General features: G+C 36.1%; 1 pseudogene; it reads right to left on the reverse strand.

The window, feature by feature from the left end:
* Nucleotides 1-819: 819 nt before the first annotated feature.
* On the reverse strand, nt 820-3,055 carry LOC18991711 (annotated as a pseudogene).
* Nucleotides 3,056-5,751: the final 2,696 nt, after the last annotated feature.

Here is a 5,751-nt window from a genome sequence, read left to right on the forward strand (position 1 = left end):
CATGACCGATGGTCTGCCTTTACTTCTATATAAGCGCGTTGTACTTATCATTTTGAGGACATCTTCTTTTTCAATAAAATTCTGAGTTTCTCTCTTTTGTTCATTTAGAACTTTGTCGATTTCTTGGTGGTTAGCCAATAGATCTTTTGGTTTATTAAGCTCTCTTCATCGAGTTTGACGCAGCCTTCGTTCACAATAGATTAAGGGAATTTCGTAGTAGGAACTTTCGGGAAACACTCTTTCTCACGCCTTAACATCCATAGCCGCGTGTTCGCTTTCTCTCTTGTTCCACCCCCTTGTTTTACTCTTTTCTTTTACGATTGGGCCTAAGGATTTTCGAGACTAGTCTTACGCCTTAGCATCTTTCTCATTGGAACGATCTAAAGTCAAGGATCTATCAACCTCAATCCGACCAAGCGTGTGACAATCTTTGGGAGTTCATATCAAGGATGCCTTTTTCAAACTCCACATGCTCAATCTCATCATCAAGTATAAGCGTTGGAGGTTTAGGTAAAAAGAAAAAGCCCTTGTCAAGTGGATAAAGAACACCATCTTCTCCCTTGAGAGATGATTTTATTGCAAACCCATCTTGGGCATTGCGGAACCTCCCAGGTGTAGTGATCTTTGCACCAGAAAGACACCGCAACACTGTCGTGAACACATCATGAATGGGACCATTATGTGAACGTTCCAACTTGTCCTTGAACTTTTTGTTCATAAGATCATCACTAGCCCACAGTTCACTCTCGATGAAGTAGTCGGTCTCAAACTGCATAACAATATGAGGGTACATTGTCTTACCTTTCTGGATTGGTGAGTCTAGAGAGATAACAACAAGCGTATAAGGCTGGTTTGACTTTGGAAGCAGAAACAAGTGGACAATGCTACTGTGTTGGATTTCAAAGTCGTTAGCTTTTCCTCGTAATCGTAAGAAAGAAAGGTGAAGCTCCACACTGTACCGACCCCTTGGTGTAAGGACAGAAATGCCCTCAAATGTGACGACCGCCTCCTCCCAAACTCCAGAAGCCATTGAAGATATTTTATCACGGAGAACCTGAGCAGGTGGACGGTTTTCATCACCAACAAACTTGGTGTTGGAGTTAGGAACATGAAAACTTATCTCTGTCATAGAATCTTTCTCATTGGCATCATCATCATCAGCATGAAACTCCAATAAGAGTTTGTTTTCTCCATGAAGCTGAGTCTTTGAAACATCAGCTAGGGATACTTCAAAAGCTTTCTTTGCATATACCAAAAAGGTTAGTGTAGTCCCATTCAAATCCACCTCTCCCCAGTTGCGAACACTGATAGATAGTTGTTTCTTAAGGTTCTGCAGTAAGCAAATTGAAACCTAAATAAGCACAATATATTCTCATAAAAATAAAAAAACCTAAACAACTACCATTAATACACTGGCCAATATATTGACGGGGAAACACGTGAACTAGGTATCACAAAAACGTCTGGCCAAGAATTTCGCACAACAAAAAATCTATTTTTTAGCCATGGATAGAGCCTAAGATATTATCCGTAGCCACAAATTAACCACAAATTTGCCACGATTAGCCACAATTTTGTTTTTATAGCTAAACCGTGGCTAACACATGTCCAATTCGTGACAAACTGGCCACAAAAATATTTGTGGTGATGCTTTCGCCGTTAGCCACAACATGGCCACGTTATTTTCCTGGCTACCGCAACACCGGCCTCAATCTCAGCCGTTGGTATTTCCTGGTTATTTAGCTACAATTACACCATGGAATGACCTTGGCAACAGAGTTTTTCACCACAAATATTAGCCATGGTGGTTGGCTAATTTAAATATCTACATTGTCGCTAATTGGCCACAATTATATCCATTAAAGAACAACATTATGCTGAATGGTGCCGAAACTATGTAAGCAATGATTATATTAATATATAATTATATATGTATACATAATTAAGGTAACTAATAATGTTTATATTTTTTCAGATAAATGACAGTAGCCAAGATTATACACCACCTTTATGGATGTTTGAATTGGTACAAGGCCCAAAGCGTCAATACACATCTTGACCAATTTACTTTACGCGGGGATACAATTTTCATATTTTCACCCATGGTCAAAACAAGAAAACGATGAATTATGGTGTATGTATCCGAGGAACAGAAAAGTCAGAATTTTTTGTCTCATAAATGAGATTTTCAAGATTGAATATCATGGCGTTGTTGGATTAAAGGCAATGGTTTTCAAATGCACTTGGTTTGACCAGAATATTGGACGTGGAATGCGAAGACACGCATTTGGTATTATTGATGTTTTTCCTCGTAAATAATATCAGAAGTATGATCCATATATCTTGCCAAAACAAACAGATCAAGTTTGTTACATTTCTTATCCACGAATTAGACGAAGTCATGAAGAATGGTGGGCATCTACAAAAGATCTTCCTTGGGGATATCGCAATAGTACTAAAGTCACACAAACCACATTGCAAGATGATAGTCATAATCAAGTTATTGCCACTTCATTATAAAAGTTGCCACCCACGTGGTTGAATCGGAGACAAATGACAATTTGCAGTTGGATGACCCAGCTATAATACCAGATGCTTTGGGTGATGATGATCAGGATGATAATGATAACTCAGATTCGAATGTTGTTGATGAGAACAATGATGAAGAATCAGATTCAGACTGATTTTAGAGTTATATATATATATATACTTTTTAATATTTTGATATATCTATTGTTTCTTGGTTTTTATAAACTGTTGTTTCAAAATGTAAGATATGTTTAATATATATGATGGAGATCATAATCATATATATTTTTTAATCATTATAGTATCAGAATTCTCACTTAACACAACTTAAATATCATAAAAAAGCACCCAAAATATGTGGAATACATTTTATAAAAAATTTCTTTGTCAAAATAACACAAGATTGATAAAAGACCGAGAAGATTTTTCCACACTGCCACAAATTATCCTGGGAAACTCCGTGGCCATCATTTCGCACCAATTAGCGCGCACAACATTTAGAAAATTTTACCAAACTTTTTACCATGGCCACAAATTGGCTAAGGTTATATTGTTGCTAAGTTTAAAATTTTCAAAAATTTGTCTGAAAATATTTGGAATCCGAGGAAATATATTTGGTGCAAAAAAACAGAATTTTTTTTATAAAAAGGTTATTTTTTTGGCCAGAAAGTATTGTGGCCTTATATACACTATGAACAAAATCTTCAGTTATATGCCACTTTTTTTCCTTAGAATCAAAAACCCTAGATTTTGTTTGGTTGGGATTCTCTCTGCAATTTCAGCTGTTTGATTTTCTCTACCAACAATTTTGCCGGTTGGGTAAGGTCTCCTCCTCTGTGTATCCCTCTCTGTCTGTCTCTTTTTCTACGTCTCTCTCAAGTTCGCCATTTTTTAGATTTTTCTACTGGAGGATTTTCAAGCTTTCACCAATCTCGTTCAAACCTCTATTTCGAAAAAGGGTACTAGTAGTTCTTCGCTTCTAAGCTTCTCTGTAGTTCGCTTTTGTTTAAAATGACTAGTAGTTCTTTGCTTCTCTCTAGCTTGTTGATTTTCGGAATTTATTGTCTGGATTATGTGAAAAATGACTATGCTCTTTGTATATGATAGTTGGTTCTTGGCTTCTCTGTACTTTGTATATTTTTATGTGCTCGTTTGTTTTTGGTTTGTATATGCCTGGTTTGAGTGAAATTTTTGCTTGACCAATATATTTTTAGAGAGTTTGAGCAACCCAAACAAATTCTATTAAGTATTTTTTTTGTTTCCCATTTGAATAAGATTTTGTAAATCTAGAATGGATTGTTGTTTTTTTGTGGTCTTCGGTGACTGGTTTAGATTTTTATTAGTTTAGATGCATGACATTGAAGAATAGAATGATTTTCTGGTCTTTGAGTATTGGATTTTCTTTGTTTATGATCTTTCTTGTTTGTATTTGAAAAAATGCAGGTTAATATGCAAAGTCGCCTTTTCCAACAGCAGCCTGCAAGACCTCTCCGAGGTGCTGGACGAAGGACAACGACCTCTTATGGTGATGCTGGTCCTTCTGCACCTCCAGCTGTGCCATTTGCACCACCGGCTGCGCCTGTTGCACCAGCTGTGCCTCCTGTTGCACATGTTGTGTCTCCTGTTGCACCTGGTGCACCTCACCCACGACCCCGACCCCGACCCCGACGCTACCCATAAGTCAGCATTGCAGAGTTGTTAGCTTCACCATCCCGGGTGCAGATGCCTCTTATACATCCAGAGAAAGAAAACAATGGAGTAAGTTTTAATTGTTTAGTTTTCAAAAAATGGCTTTTGTTAATACTACCATGTTGTTATATTCTATTTGTTTTCTGAAATGAAGGTTTAAGATCGATAAGTGTCTAACTGATGATTGCACATCGATCTACACTTCTGAATGGAAGGGAGCATGGCACAATTTTAACATGGTCTCAGAGGAGATGAAAAGAACGTGTGGGAAAACTTTGTGGTAAAAGTTTTGTTTTATTTTTGTTATGCTTTTTACGTTTAACACTCTTTTGTCTATTGACTTGTATTATATATTTTTTCATCAGTCACCGTCTACAAACTGTCAAGCTACAAACTGTCAAGCGCAAGTCCCTCTTGCAAACAGTCTGATGAATTTGGCAGACATGGAACCTCAGTCTTTTGATGGGTATTTTGAAAATGATCTCAACCATTAGCCATCTTAGTCCTTTGAAGTTGCAATGGTTATATATTTTGATTATAGTTATTAGCGACAATATGTAGGTTGATGGAATGCTCTTTTTTGTAAATCACTAATGGTGATGTAGGTTTTAACTAATGATATTTTTGTAAGGTAGCCTGATGTAGGCTTGAAACTGATGTAGACTTTTGTATTAAAAATGTTTCGGTTAATCTAATTACAAGAATTTCAGTTATTAATTGTATTCAAATTTAATTTCTACATTTCAGCAATTAGTTTTTGTTAATTATAAATTATAGCAAAATTAGTAAATAAATATTAAATCAAATTTATTAAGTTACCACAGATTCAACGTGGTTAGATTGTGGCAGTTTTTAATGTGTGGCAAAAGAAACTAGGAAAAAAATCATGGCTATGTCATGGCAAGTTGTTAGGAAATATTAGTAGCTAATCCGTAGCAAATATTTAAAATCTGTTCAAAACGAGATCGTGACAAATAGTCACGGTCTAAAGCCACAAAATTTTTATTTGCAAAATGTCCAGGGATAGTTTTCTAGCTTTTTCGTGGCAATGTTGCTAAGGTGTGGCTACGATTATAACCAGTGGCTATGTTGTCGCATCATGCCAAGAATGGCCACATTTTGGACAATAGCAACGATTAAATACCAACAAAAATGATCTGGCCGTTTGCGGCGATTTGTAGAATACCACGTATATTGCCTTATTGCCATGATATTTTCCCTGGCTATTCAACAGATTTCTTCAATCTTAAGATGCAAAAAACAAAACAAGATAAAATCCTATTTCGTAATAACAAGGTCCAAAATCATGAAACTTGGGATTTCAAAAACAATTGTAAACCATAAAAACAACATATACGCAACACCAGCAATAATCACTCATGGCTTGAATTGTATGTAGCTTTTTTACGTTTTGAAAACATGATTCCGCCCGGGACATATCATTCACAATAATAAGCACAAAAAGCAAAAAGTGAAAATTTACAAACTATTTGCCAATTCACACACATGTTATAAAATTTATAACTAGTTTAT

Source organism: Eutrema salsugineum, unplaced genomic scaffold, assembly GCF_000478725.1.
Source record: "Eutrema salsugineum unplaced genomic scaffold, Eutsalg1_0 scaffold_5, whole genome shotgun sequence".
Taxonomy (NCBI): Eukaryota; Viridiplantae; Streptophyta; class Magnoliopsida; order Brassicales; family Brassicaceae; genus Eutrema; species Eutrema salsugineum.